Source organism: Arvicanthis niloticus, chromosome 3, assembly GCF_011762505.2.
Source record: "Arvicanthis niloticus isolate mArvNil1 chromosome 3, mArvNil1.pat.X, whole genome shotgun sequence".
In the NCBI taxonomy this organism is placed as follows: Eukaryota; Metazoa; Chordata; class Mammalia; order Rodentia; family Muridae; genus Arvicanthis; species Arvicanthis niloticus.
The window spans coordinates 11,452,001-11,468,270 of NC_047660.1; positions in this window are offsets into that span (position 1 = coordinate 11,452,001).

The window sequence follows — 16,270 nt, forward strand, 5'->3', positions numbered from 1 at the left end:
GAGTCAAAATAATTCATAATACTCTTAAGAATTCCAATAATGTACACATGTCTAACTTTATATTTTACTTAAATCAAAACAATTTTTAGCTATGAGACATGTAAAATAAAAAAGAACATCACAAACTTCAATACATAATAAGAAGAACAACAGTAGTTTCTCATTTTGTGCACGAGCAGAATGGTGGCAATGGAAGACTAGTCCTATAAATGCTGTCACAAACTTTGTGACTTTATATGTACATCAGACTCAGGGAGATGACATTTTATTCAACTGGACCATCACCTCTGGATCTTACAATTTCGCCTCTTTCTCTCTTATGGTATTTAGAAGAGAAGTTTAATTAAGTAGCCTCATTTAGGGCTACACATGCTCCAAGGTCTCTCACTGTCTATACATTGTCCAATTGTGTGTCTGTATTAATTCCTGTTTCCTGCAGGGAGAAGTTTCCACAATGAAATTTTTAGTAATTTACTCACATATGCACATAATCACAAAGGAAATATTTTCAAAATATAACTTACATTTTCACACATGCAAAGTGAGATATCTTGCACATAAAAAAATAACCTCTAGAAGTCATCCTATTAAAATCAAACAGAACGTACAGAAAGAGGTATATTTGCTGAAGAGCTAATAACCAGGGAGACTCTACCAATCCCATCCCATACCATATAAGCTTTTGTCATTACTTGTATTGCTGACTAGAATTGTATAACTATTCCCTATTACTAAAGACACCCCTTGGATTTTACAGAGAAAATAACATGGAACTAAACTGGAAATGTCTTCTCTCCCTGCAAGCTTTCATAGATCAAAATCAATGCTAAGCAGGGAAAAAGAGGTATCAATGTCCTTACCCAATTGTGAATCATACTAACTATAAGATCAATGTATCAAGCAAAATATACCTGCTTGTGTCATAGTGGTAATGTTGGTATGGATAATTTACTGTTCTTTGATTGGATTTGAGAAGTACTCCACAAGAGAAAATTATTAGCAGATATAATAAACCTTGTCTCCAAATATCATCTTAATGTTTTTTCTCAAAATTTGGTCCTAGCAACATGATTCTAGCTACAATTAATTACATACTTATCACAAGGTATACATCATTTTGAATAGTAATTAGGCTAAAATGGAGGATCAAAGCTGATATGTTTTGCCCAATTTTTTGGATAATTTTGGCAGTTATGTAACTAGAATGGTCAGCATAGAAAACAATCCTCAGCAATTATTACCTCAATCAAGCTATTGACTCCTGAAAAGAATGACATCACATTCTAGTCATCTCTTTAAAAATTATACTATAGAAGAGATCTTAGAACCAGACTAGGTCTAAACAACCTAGCATTCTGATTAAAATAACATCATTCTCACACAACTCAAATGTGTGGTCAGCCTATCAACACATTATCAATCCTCTATATTCCACAATAAAGTTGTTCATTTTCAATAACAGACTAGTGAAATTTAGATTGTTGAGACTTATTTTCTATAACTTCCAGCAAGATTTTATCATAACCTTAAAAATTCACATAATGTACAAAAGTCTAATTTTATATTTCTACTGAAATTGAATTGTGCTGCTTCTGATAGTACAGAGCTTTTTATTGTTTGTTACGTTAAAACATACAAAAACTGTACCATGAGGTTTGAGGTTGATAAAGTAGAAAGTAATCTGTGTCTCTTCCTAATTGCTCAGGTGAGCATGAGTCAATTGTTTCCCACTAGAATATTTATGAGTTAATCTCATTCATTTATTGCCATTTCATTTGATTGCCATTAAACTCTCACATGTTTTTCAGCAAGAAGACACATTTTTATTTATCTATTCATTTCCCTTTTTATTAAAAATAATTTTTTTTCTTTTTCAATGTTTTAGCTACAGTTTTTCTTCCCTCTACTCCTCTCAGTCCCTCCCAACCTTCCCTCAATCTAGATTCGCTTTCTGTCTGTGTGGGGAGGCTCTCCAGAGTCCATGGGGGTGATTCTCCAGAGTCCATGGGGATGATTCTAGCAGAGATTCCTACCAGCTGGGGATATGGAGCCTGAAGTGACCACCTCCTGTAGCCAGGTGAGACTTCAGTGGAAGGACAAGGACAACAAACCACCCACAAAACCTTTGACTCAAAATTTGCCCTGCCTTGAAGATGAAGGGATAAAAGTGCATAGAGAATTGCCAAGCAATGATTGGCCCAACTTGAGATCCATCCCATATGAAAGAGCCAACCCCTGACACTACTAATGATTCTCTGCTAAGCTTTCAAATAGAAGGCTAGCATATCACTTTTCTAATGGGCGGGCGTCATACACCAACTGATGGATGCAGATTCAGAGACCCACAGCCAAACATCAAGTCGAGCTGGAGGTGTCTTGTGTAAGAACGGGGATTGTAGGGGGTAGGATTGATCTAGTTTGAGTGATCAAGGACACCATGTGAAGACCAACTATGTGAACTAACCTGAGCCCACAAGGACTCACAGAGGCTGAACCACCAACCAAAGAGCATGCAGAGGCCAGACTGTGGCTCTCTATTACATATCTAGCAGATATGTAGATTGGTCTTCCTGAAGATCTCCTAACATTTGGAGCGGCGGGTTTGTCTTTGACTCTGTTGCCTGCCATCAGATACCTTTGCCCTAGCTTGGGTCTTACCCTAGCTTGACTGCCTGCTGGGTCTCTGAGGGAAAAGACATGCTTAGTCCTGCTGTGACTTGATGTCCCAAGGCAGGATGGGTCCTCAAAAGGGCTTTCATTTCTTTGAGGAGAAGGAGAGGGAGTAATGAGGAAAGAGATTTCTAAGGGTGGGACTAGGAGGAGAGGAGGGTGGGGGTCTTTGATCAGAATGTAAAGTGAATAAATAATAAATAATAAATAAATAAATAAATAAATAAATAAATGGAAAAGAATTGAACAGGCTTTAAAGAAGTAACAATCAAATATAACAAAATAACATATAGTATGATGAAACAAACACCATCACATCAAACTTGGACAAGGCAACCCAACAGAAAGAAGAGAGACCTAGGAGAAGGCATAAGCATCAGAGATATACCCCGTCACACACTCAGGAGCCACAATCAAATATTAACTGAAAGCTATAATATATATTGTTGAAGAGGATCTGGTGCAGATACTTGTAGACCCTGTATTTCTTCCTCAGTATCAAAGTTTATATGAGCCTTGCTCAACTGATTTTGATGACCTTGTTTTTCTGGTATTCTTCATCCTCTCTGGACCTGCTTCCTCTACGAGACTCCCTGATGTCTAAGGTGAAGGAGTTGATGGGATATTCAATGTAGAGTTACCTTTTCTAAGGTTTCTCTCTTTGAGTAAGTTCTAGCTGTGTGTCTCAGTGTTTGTTCACGTTTGCTGTAAGAGGAAGATTCTCTGGCAATGGCCTAATAAGGCATTAATATATGAATATAGAATAATATTATTAAGAGTTCTTTCCCCAGTAGTATTTGGTCTTATTCTAAGTTTCTGAGCTGTTTATTTCCTGGTTCTTGATCATGTAAGCAATGGCAGTTATGGGATTCATCTTATAAAGTGGGCTTTAAATCAAATCAGATATTGTGGGATACTCCTACCGTTGCTCTTACATATGCTGCAGGCATGGCAGATTGTAGATCAAGTATTTTATGGTTCGGTTGGTGTATATGTGTTTGTTTTGGTAGCATACAGAACACCTTCCCATAACAAAGACACTAGAATATCCTGGTAAAGATTCTAGGTAAGGACCAGCACACCCTTTCCATATTCAATGAGTTATGCAAGTGTTATTGTCAGAAATGAGCCCTTGACTTAAGGTTTCAGATAGAAACCTACTGTCTTAGTAACAGTCTGGGTTGTTTTCGGATTTTCATAAAACCCTTTGGCCAACAATACAGTTAGACTGGTACTCAATGCATTGTTGGGTGACAAGGATGTTTCCAAATTGGACTCCATTTCCCTCACTGTTTGAAAACTTTGTTAGGATCACCTTCATATACTGTAGGAAGTTTCCAGAACACTGTTCAAACGCCCACGTAGTTTTTGCTGTCTCTCCCTACAACCCCATCCCCCATCCCATAGCCCCTCTGCATTCCTTCCTGATCGTACTTTTCTCATCTTGCCTGTTTCCAGTCCACCCATCAAATCTATTTTATTTCCCCCTCCTAGGGATTTCCATTTTCCACTCTACAAATTCCTAACATTTAACTTCTATGGGTCCATGAAGTATACCTTTGTTATCATTTATTAAATGACAAAAATCCACATATAAGCAAATATATATCATATTTATCTTTCTGGTTCTGGCTTACCTTACTCAGTACGATTATTTTCTTTTTTCTTTTTTTTTTCCTAGCTTGATCCATTTCCTTGCAAATTTCATGATGTTATTTTTAACAGCTGACTAATACTCACATACATAAATGTACCACATTTACTTTATTCACTCTTCACTTGAGGAGCTTGTAGAATATTTACATTTTCTGGCTATTATGAGCAGAGCAGCAATGAATATAGTTGAACAAGTGCCCTTGTTGTAGGATGAAGTATTCTTTAAACATATGCACAAGAGTCTTGATCAAAACCAATTTTCCACATTCTGAGAACTACCATGTTCATTTTACATGGCTGCATAAGTTTGTACTCACACCAGCAATGGATAGTGTTTCTCTGATTCCACATTCTTGTGAGCATAAACTGTTATTTGTGTTATTGAACTTAGCTATTCTTACATTTGTAAGATGAAATCTTAAAGTAATTTTTATTTACATTTGCCTAATTACTAAGGATGTTGAACATTTATGTAAGTGTTTTTCTGCCATTTGATTTTTCTCTCTTGGGAATACTCTTTTCAAATAGACATACTGAAAATGGAATGGAGTAGAAGACACAGTCATTAGCTAATATACCAATAAACACATGAAAACAGCAAGCATGGAACAAATATTCCCTTTAAGGGCCCCAGGAGTCCCAGACATAGAGAGGTGGTGGCTTAGGCCTGATCCGTGCTCTGCACACTGAAAAAAAGGCAGCATCTTCAAGATAGGATGCTGGTCAACCTGGAGAAATTTTTTGAGAAAGAAGCCAGAAACACACACTAGAAAAAAAGACAGCATCATCAACAAATGACATTGGTCAAACTGGCTACATGAAGAAAAATGCAAATAGATCCATCCACCCTACACAAACTCAATTCCAAAATGATCAAACACATCAACAGAAAACCAGATAGAATGAACCATCTAGAAGCAAAATTCAGAAATAGCCAAGAACTCATTAGTTCAAGAAAAGACTTTCTAAACAGAACTGGTGATAGTTCAGGCAGTAAGAAAATAATTGAGTTGTGTAATTTAGTTATTCAATAAATAAATATGATTCATAAACTTTCCTTTTAGAACACACACAAACAAAATATAAGTTTAGAAAGACCTGAAAGTCCTATTTTCTTATCATCATTTCTGTGGTACCATTTTAAAGTATACTAAGAAGACACCTTCAGCCTCTGATCTACTTCTAACCCTTCCCTTGTTTGACTAATAGCATATCAGGAAAAGCTCTTGACAAAGAAAGGTAAGAAGTACTTCCACGTGGTACACTTGTTGTATAAGTCAGAACATTTCTGTCTCCTCATAGACTGTAAGAATGTGAATACTGAAGACAATTTTTTGTGATTCATTTTCTTTTTTGTGATTTATTTTCTTTCTTATTGGGTATTTTATTTACATTTCAGATGTTATTCCCTTACCTCATTTCTCCACCCCCAACAAGGAACCCCTATTCCATCCCAACTCCTCCTGCTTCTATGAGAATGTGCCCCCACCTACACTCCCCACTCCCACCTAACCTTAAAATCCCCCCACACACACTGGGCCTCCAGCCTTTATTGGACCAAAGATCTCCTTTCCCACCTATGCCCAACAAGGCCATCCTCTCCTACATATACAGCTGGTGTCATGGGTCCCTCACTATGTGCTCCCAGGCTAGTGTTTTAGACTCTGGGAGCTCTGGTTGTTTAGAATTGTTGCTCTCCTCATGGGCCAAAAATCCTTTCAGCTCTTTCAGTCTTCTCTCTCACGCCTCCATTGGGAACCCCTTCATCAGTTCAATGGTTAGCTGTGAGCATCTGTCTCTGAATATGTCAGACTCTGGCAGACCTCTAAGGAGACAGCTCTATCAGGCTCCTGTCAGCATGCACTTCCTGACATCCACATCAGTGTCTACCTTTTGTGACTCCACATGGAATAGATACCAAGGTGGAATGTTCTCCAGATGGCCTCTCCTTCAGTTTCTGTCCCACACTTTGTCTCCATATTTGCTTCCTTGAGTATTTTGTTATTCCTTCTAAGAAGGACCAAAGCACCCACACTTGGTCTTCCTTCTTCATGAGCTTCATGTGGTCTGTGAGTTGAATCTTGGGTATTTCAAACTTCTGAACTAATATTTAATTTTCAGTGAGTAAATACCATGTGTGTTCTTTTGTGATTGGTTTACCTCACTCAGGATGATATTTTCTAGTTCCATCTATTTTCTTAATATATGTATTTCTGAACACCATTTATCTCTAGTCATAGTGAAGAATTTTACTTCAGTGACTGAGGCAGATTATTTTATGAGTGATGTGAATGATTTTTTGTTTCATAAAACAAAAAGGACTAAACTGAGGTATCCAGTATGTAGAGTGGAGCAGTGAGAAAAGGAATTTAATAACGTATACTTGGATGGCAACTCTCGTTTTCTTTTGTCAAATAAATCAAAGGATTGCTGTCTGCATTTTGTATTAATGCCTGTGTAATGAGATTTAAAATATTTAACAATTTCATTGCTATTTTTGCCTTAGTTTAAAAGATGCTTGTGATTAATTCACAGCTGATTTTTATAAGTTTTGGAGATCCCCTCCCCCCTGCCATGTCTCATACGTAAAATTGTAATGTCTCTGGGTGAATTTTCACAAAGATTGCCTCATATTTTATGCTTTTGGGTTGAGTATTGCCCACCCTGCTTACTCTCAATTTAAAACACTCAATGGAATAAACTTTAAGTGGATATGAATCATAAGAACAAGCCCAGAATATTATAACCTTTCAAAAATATCTCCACCATTTGTGACATATTAGAATTAATGAGCATGAAAATAAAGTGCTTGGGGCTGAAGCTCTTAACATCCATGGCCCAGTGCTGCCTGACTTTGTAGAGATTATTTGTTCTCTGTTTCAGCACTACAGGAGGGATGTTCTTCAATGGACCAGTCATAATTGTGTGTGGATGTGAAGAGTATAGACAAAGTTATTATGAGCTAAAGTATTCAAGAACTTAGGTTGGCCTTGTTTTAACATTTGCAGTTCTGTGCCACTCTATTCAATGCAGACTATTTCTAGCAGATTATAACTATCCAAATATACAATTGGAGATAAATCAGTATTCTTTTGAGTGCATATATATTAAATGACTTACAGATCTGGTTTCTGCTTCATTTTATAAAACAATCATATTATAAATAATTTATTTTTTCTCTTTTCTTAATTATTAGATATTTGGTACTTAAATTTTAATTTTTTTAGAATTTCATACTTATATCTGATGTGTTTTGTGATCATCTACATAACATATGATACAAAATGGGAAAAATAATGATATGTAGTCACGTCTGTGCCTTCATAAGTGTCTTAGGATCAACAGGTCTGCAGATTTACAAGGTTATGAGGAAACATATTAGGTTGTACTGTTCTTACATTGTAGAAAGTGTAACACTTTGTGTGTTATGACCTAAGTTGATGAATAAAATGTAGAAAAACACTTTATTTTTCTACATAAACAAAACATTTCTCTGAAAATGTAGAGCATTTCCTTGACCTTAGATATTTATAGATTTTTTAAAAGTGGCTCAACAATATTTTGATATTATCTTCTTTGTTTTAGGTTGTAAAGATTCTTGGAACAATAGAGGAAAAAAATAACTACCGTAATTTTAGAAGTTACAGATGTATTCACTTGTTGGTTCAACTACAGTCAGATATTAAATCACTGAAACGTATTACATATTGTCATATGACAGAAACATTAGAAATAAACATAAAAAGTAACTATAATTTTTAGAGGATTTTTTTTTTCAAAAATGGCCTCAATCTATTATGCTTTTCTCTTGAAAAATCAATCCTGAAGTGCTTTGCATCTGTATATTTTTACAAACTTGTCATTAGCAAATTGGGATTTTGTCAACTCACACTGCCTGAGAACTTTGTAAACAACTGCCTTTTAAAGGCAATCAGAAAACTCTTGCCATCATGCTGTTAAATTTGTAATCAACTTTTGATATAGAATACTGATTTGTTTCATAAAAAGGAGTTGTGAGAACAGACACATCATTGATAATAATTTTGGCAATTAGAATAATAATTAGCTGCAAATCTCTCATTGAAAGAACATGCAAATTAGTGTGGAGAATCCTCAAAAGGTAAAACCAGAGCTGTCATAGCTATACCACACCTGGGCATTCACTCAAAGGGCTGTATTTGACTACAGATGTGTTTGCTAATCTATGTTAAATACTGCTCTTTTCACAATGCGCAGGAAATGTAATCAGCTTAGATACCCATCTACAAATGAATAGATATTGGAAATATGTTACATATACACAGTGGAGTTTTATTCAATGATGAAATCATAGAATTTGCAAAAACGTGGACTGATTCCAAATATATTATATGGAATGGGGTAATCAGGATTAGAACAAAAAGCATTTTGTTTGTTTATGAAGGAAACTTAGATTTCCATTCTATCTTTGCTTGCCTATGCCAGTCTGAATATGTGTTAATGGCAGGAAACTGCAGAAGGGAAACAGAGAAGAAAAATAATAGGTTTTGAGAGAGGTTGAGAGATCAATTAAACTTATGTGATATAAAAGGGAAAGGTGGAAGGAATCCTGGAGGTGGAATGGTTAGCAGAAATTTGAGAAAGAGAAGGAGACTAGTCAATCAAAAATTGGTGTGTATTATAAGTCCAAACCAGAAACCTCTTACATGGTTAGGGGTATAAAATTTTTTAACAGGGTAATAAGGTTCAGGACTTTACTTGGAACCCTCTGGAGCAAAGGCAGGCAGATCTCTGGGAGTTCAAAGCTAGTCTGGCCTACATAGTTCATGTCTGACCAGGGCTGCAAGTAAAAATCATTCATCAAATATAAGTATAAATTAATGAAATTTAAATCAAAAATATAAGTCTTCAAATTATTATACTACAGCCGTGTTTCATAAAACTATCATTTTTCTTTTCTTTTTCTTTTTTTTGTCAGTCATGAGAAGTCCGACTTATTCATTGTAATAGCTTCTATTTTCAAAAAATATATAATTGTGGTAGTTTGAATGAAAGTGGCCCCCATGGGCCCATAGGGAGTGGCACTATTAGGGCATGTGCTCTTGCTGCAGTACATGTTCCCTTGTTTGAAAAAGTGTGAAACCTTTTGGAATTCGGAATAAAAAAGCCAGTGGTCATTTTAAGCAGGGCTTAATGGGCCATTTAATAAGAGCGTGGAAGACAGGGGTGATTCGGGTGATTTGAACTATGGGGGCTCAGTTCAAGGGGTTTCAAAGGTGAAGAATATTAATACATAGCCTAGAGATGGTCTTTGACATATTTTGGTGAAGAATATGGTTGCTTTCTGCCTTTGTCCAAAAATTGAAGAGCTGTGTTTTGATAACTTTGGCAGAGATTCTCACAGCCTAGTGGTGATTGTGTTTCTTCCTTATTAGTAGCCACACTGATAAAGATCTATAGTGAAGATCAGCAAACTGAGCAAGGAAATATACAAAATATAAAGTTTAAGGGGAAAGGGGGCACCAGGAGGTGTAAACAAATTAAAGTCTAATGCTAAGTGATATAAAGGTACTGGTGATGTCAGAAAGGCTCTACCCAGCTAAGCTTCAAACTTGTGAAAAGGAAATACAGAAAAATGAAAAGAAATTAAGGAAAACCTTAGAGCAGGACATAGTTGGGCATACCTGTAATTCCAGTATTCAGCAGGCAGAGGGTTGTGGAGATTAAAGGTGAATTGGCCTACAGGCAAGTTCCATGACAGTCAAGCTTAGGTAGTGAAGGAAACAACTGAAAACAGAAAGCTGGTGGGAATGTTTGATTCAGGGGGTTGGGAGGCTTCTAGCAGCAGCAAGCAGCAGAATATGGCAGCTTCAACCATGTGCTTATGGCTTTAGAGTCAAGGATACTAGAAAGGGCTTATAGAATCTCCCTCTATGGCAAAGAAGCTTCTCTGCATGGAGGCCTAAAGAGTCTATTGCTTAAAACTGTGAAGGTGAATCCTGGATTGCCTTAAAGACCCTGTCTTGGTGTTATTTTGTTGTTGTTGTTATGAAAATATACCACAGTAACTCTTAGAAGGAAAACATTAAAACATTTAACTGGGGCTGGCTTAAAAATTCTGAAGTTTAGTCTATTCATGAGATGATGGGAAGCATGACAGTAGGCAGGCAGACATGATGCTGAAGAGGAAGGGAAACGTCTACATCTGGACTGACAGGTAGAAAGAACAGAGAGACACTGAGTTTGGCTTGAGCGTTTGCATCCTCAAATCCCATCCCAAGTGGTACACTTCCTCGGACAAGTCCATACTTTCTCCAAGGGCATAACTCCTAAAAGTACCACTCCCTGTTATTCAGGCATTCAAACACATGAGTCTATGGGGGCCATTCCTAGTCAAACCACTAACACCACAGACTACAGTATGTTGGAGATGCCAGAGTGTAGCAGGGAAGGCACGGCTGCCTTTATGTAAATGCTGGGGACCATGCAGCTGCAGAAGCATCTCCTGCAGGAGGACCTAATTGAAGACTGACTGAGAGAGCAAGGATTTCTGGTGCAAATAATGCCAGCCACTCAGACACTGCTGTTCAGAGTAGATATTTTCATGGGATCAATGAGGGCATGGGTGGAGGGAATTAAAGGAGCTTGCAGCAGTGCTCAGACGAGTGTGTTGAAGCATTTATCACCTGCTTCTGGTGTCTTTGACTCTGAGACAACTTGCCCCTAACACCCAAGAGCAGGTAGGGTGGAGCTGAGAGCTGTCCAGGGCACAGGCAACATCATGGGATACCAACTGAGGAAAGCTGCTCATAGGGAGTGGAACCAGCCCAAGAGAAAGAAGTGTGTGGTACTCAATAAAGCTGAAAGGAGGCAGAGACCTAAAGAGCCCTTTGACAATTTGACATGGAAGTGCAGAATTTGGAATACACAAACATTGGTTTTAGTCTTGCTTTGTTCCAGTATTCTCTCAATTATGTTGTGTTTACTCCCCTTTGGAATGATAATGTATATTCTATGCCATTTTATATTGGAAGTATGTGATCTTCCTTTTTATTTTGACTTGGCTAAGGTTTCAGTTAAGATATTGCCATGGGTCTAAAAAAAAAAAAAAAAAAAAAAAAAAAGACTATGAATTTTGATCCTTTACACAGTATTGGTACTAACAGACTATGAGGACATTTGAAGCTGGACTGAATGCATTTCTGCATTATAATATGGCTATAAGCCTGTTGGGGCAAGAGAGTGGAATGTGATGGATATGGTAATTTGAATGAAAATGATCACTATAGGTTCACAGGGAGTGACACTCTTAGGATGTGTTGCCCTTTTTGAGTAGGTATTACCTCAGTGGAGGAAGTGTGCTCTAGGAGTCTAGGAGTTCTGATGCTCAAGCCAGGCCTAGTTTCTCTCTCCCTCTCCCTCCCCTCTCCCTCCTTCCTCCTCCCTCCCTCCCCCCCTTCCTCCCTCTCTCTCCCTCTTCCTCTCCCTCTCCCTTCCCCTCTACCTCATCTTCTTTCTCTCCCTCTACCTCTTCTTCTCCCTCTTTTAGGATGACTGCAGATCAATATATAGAACTCTCAGGTCCTTCTGTAGTACCCTGTCTACCTGTAAGCAGCCATGCTTCCTGCCATGATGATACTAGACTAAGCCTCTGAACTAACCTGTAAGCAATACTTAATTAAACATTTTCCTCATAACAGTTGTGTAAAGGCAACTTTTCTTTCCTCCGATGTAATTGTCACCTTGAAGGCTTACTGCTAAATAATCTCAACTTTTTGAGTTTTCTTCAAACTCTCGCTGGCTGGTTCAACTCAGCTGCTCTGTGTAAAAGTCCTCTCCACTGAACTGAATCAAACTGGCTTCTCTTGGCTTCTCACTAAGTTGTTCTGCTTGACTTCAAACTAATTCTAGCATTTGGTTCTAATCGTTTGACTCCTTATTCATGGCTTCAAGTCTACCTATTCTGACCTATTCTGCAAGAAGTGCACAAACTGGAACTTAGGAGTGAACTCAACTGAACTCATCTGCATTCAACTGAACTGCACCAACTAAACTGACTCTTTCTCCCTTAGCTTCTCTTAAGTAGCATCTTCTCCCTGTCAATCTTCCTAAGAGTTGGGCATATTTTATCTATGACTCAGTCTTTCAAAGATTTCTCTGATTTATAACTTTTGCTCCTTAAATAGACATCACTTTCAAACATGGCTGCTTCCTTCTAAAAACTAACCTTGCCTATATTGTTTGGGATTAAAGATGCTTAAGGGTGTGTCTATATTTCACCTAGAGGGATTAAAGAAATGTCATTTTAGCTAGGTTGCACAAATCTAAGACTTTACATGTGATTCCTTGCCAGAGTAGCTATGATGCTGGATTTAAAAATCCTCTATAGAGCTGCTGTGGTCATGATGTCTTTTCACAGCAATAAACCACTCAGACAATCATAATATTTTGTTTACATCATTTTCTACAATGTAAACATATTTGCCTCTCAATATGGATTTTTTTGAACCAAGAAGATATTACAGAAGGGAAGAAGGTACCATACTTCTAAAGTCATCAACATAATGCTTAATTGTACAATTATTTAAATACAAGTATTTCTTTAAAAAACTCAAATTAACTTAGGCCTATGGATGAAACTAGAAAATATCATCTTGAGTGAGGCATCCCAATCACAAAAGAACACCCATGGTATGCACTCACTGATAAGTGGATGTTAGCCCAAAAGCTCAGAATACCCAAGATACAACTCACAGATCATATGAAGCTCAAGAAGAAGGAAGAGCAAAGTATGGGTGCTTCAGTCCTTCTTTGGAGTAACAATATATTCAAGGAAGCAAATACAGAGACAAAGTGTGAAGCAAAGACTGGAGGAGGGGCTGTCTGGAGATGGCCCTACCTGGAGATCCATCCCATGTGCAGTTAACAAATGCAGACACTGTTATAGATGCCAGGAAGTGCATGCTGACAGGACCCTGATACAGCTGTCTCCTGAGAAGCTTTGCCAGAATCTGACATAAACAGAGGTGGATGCTCACAGCTAACCATTGAACTAATTATGGAGTCCTTAATGGAGGAGGTAGAGAGAAGACTGAAGGAACTGAAGGGGCTTGAGGCCCTATGGAAAGAGTGACAATACCAACCAACCAACACTCCCAGGGTTTAAACCACCATGATTAATTTTATTACACTTTCTTCTATGTAGATCATCATAATATAAAGTGTTATTGTTTATTCTAGAAAGATAATAATTTTCAATAAATTGTCACTGAGAATCAGGTGATCCTTGGATTTTTAATATATGTATATGTAGGCTGGAACATGAAGAAACCCTGCTAGTGAATTAAGTTTTAAGAAGATATAAAATGGATCAAAGTGAACAGGAAAGAACCAGACAACAGAGGACATCTTTTGAACTTTAAGACTCAATATTGCCTTAAGCAATGGCTTTCCCTTTGATATCACAGATATGGAAGCTTCAAAATATCATTTTTCCCTTAAACCTAAATTAATGATTAACTAAGTTTTGAGGACAATGTTTAATGGATGAATGAAGACATGAATCATAACATAGGTGGAGGAAAGCATAGTTTTATGATCTTTAAATACACACACATATTAAATATAATCTACAAAACAATTTTGAGCATGTATTATGTGGCAGCAAAATTTATACCTGACATTTTCATCTATGACTATGTGTCTATTTCTTATAAATGGTTTCACTTGTTTAAAAATCATCTTGGGAATTTTATTTTAGTCAATAAAATAAAAGCCATTACCTTTAAGAGTCTGAGAATTGCAGGTAAAACGTCAATTTTACTATGACTCCACATTGGAACCTATAGTAATTAATCACCAGGATATGAAAACTTCCTATTAAATTTTTCATCAATAATGAAGAAAGCTTCAACAAATTTAGAGGTAGAGTTTTTCTCTGCTTTTCTGGCCATTTATATTCATTCATTCATTCATTCATTCACTCACTCACTCACTCAGACATTATTGTCATTGGTCCCTTTATCTTGCTCTACTTGTAAAAAGTCTTTAAAAATTAGCACATCTATATACATTATTGGCGACATTTATGTGCATCTAGCAGTGTTGCAGGCAAAAAAAAAGTCTTGTTCCCAGGTGTTCTTTAACATTGAAGATTTGCACATATAATAACAACATAGCTTGATTATGGATTATTTCTGTTTTTGTAACTTAATGCAGGATGGCAATGCTGTGGGGTAAGACTTCATACCATAGTAAACTGTGTTCATATATTTTACACTGAATAATTCATTAGCCCGTTTTCTTATAATAATTTCCCCAGGGTGTAAATACATTTTAATACTTAAAAATAATAGTGATTTTTTTCTCTTTATTAATAAATGTTTTCATTTCTTCTAATTTGTGATCAGTGCTTTCCAATATGAATGCATATCTGACATGTTTCCAATGCCATTCTTAAAAGCTACTGCAATAATTGTGCCTGTGGTGTTTAGCTTGCTCAAGCTTATAGTAAATGATTCACTTTTAGTTATTAAAATTAAAATAATTTTAATCTAATCCCCCTCATAGACAGGAAGATTCTGAAATAAGCAAATGACAAGTGGTTTGTCCAAATCTAATTACAATTGACACAGGTGCTACTTTAACAATTCTCTTTCCAGAATCATGGTTGGACTAAAAAGTAACTGAAAACATTTTAAAGGGTTTTAAGTGTTATTTTTAATTATTTAACATTTCCTTCTTGTCTTTAAGAACTCTGAGGGAAAAACTGTACCATCATCATTTCCTCATCTGTCTATTTCTCCCATGCAACACAAGTGTTTCCTCTAAGCTGTCTCCTTGTTTACTTGAATTCTGAAAATATACTGCTTCTTAAATACTTTTGTTGAATTTATACATACACACTTGGTAACAATATTATTAGTAATAATAATAATGATAAGGATGATGATGATAATCATCTCACATAGTAAAAACATTCCTTTATTTTCCAGTTTGGGTCCCAAATTTTACCATTAAACAGGAGTTATTTATTTGAGTATTAGGATGCACTGTGTATATTGATGATACCTGATAACCTGAAATTAACAGATGTTTGCATCATCAACTGACTTCTTACATAGGACTCATTAACTTGTAATTTTTAATCCATCTTATTCATAAAATTTTATTCAACCATGGATAGTCGATAGGTTTTCAAACTTTATAATTGGGCTTTTGTGTACTCTTTCTCTCTTTCTCTTGGGATATTTTCTTTCCTCTATCCATGAAAACTGTATTCATCATGATTATTCACCTCTTGAATTTCATATATGTATTTACAATATAATTACATTTACATCTGGAAAATAAAAATCACACTATAAGATATATACTCCAAACAATCTCACTCCCTGTTGCCCATGCTTCACTTCGCCAGTGCAGTCAGGATGGATTTCTTTCAGAGTCCATGAATTTCTTTTTAATTTTCATGGATATTCTGTTGGAAAAGAAATGTGTTATTTCAATTTTAGTCACTTTGTTTTCCTGCATATTTGTTTTTAATTCTTTAACATTTCTTTTTCTATTGTAGAATTTCCTTTAAATATATATAACTTATTTCTACGGGGGTCTCCATTTTTCAATAAAATTTTTTTTTGGAATATTTTAGTGTGGCTATACTTCTAGGTCTGATATTAAGTTTGTATTTTTACAAATATGTGAAAGTAGTGATTGATAAATATTTATTTAAACATGTCCTCTATTGTTGTTTTTTAGTAATTTCCTCTAACAACTTTGCAAAACCATTCAACTCCCATTGACACTTAGTGGGCAAAGCTCTAGCTACTCTTTCAAAGGAGATGTGTTCAGTGTCTTTCTTTGTTTTAAAATTACATAAGTAAAGTAAGCATTCTCAACACAAAGATTTTTATATATTAGAAACTAGTGTTTATTTATTTTCAGTGTTGTTTATTTATTAGGGTTT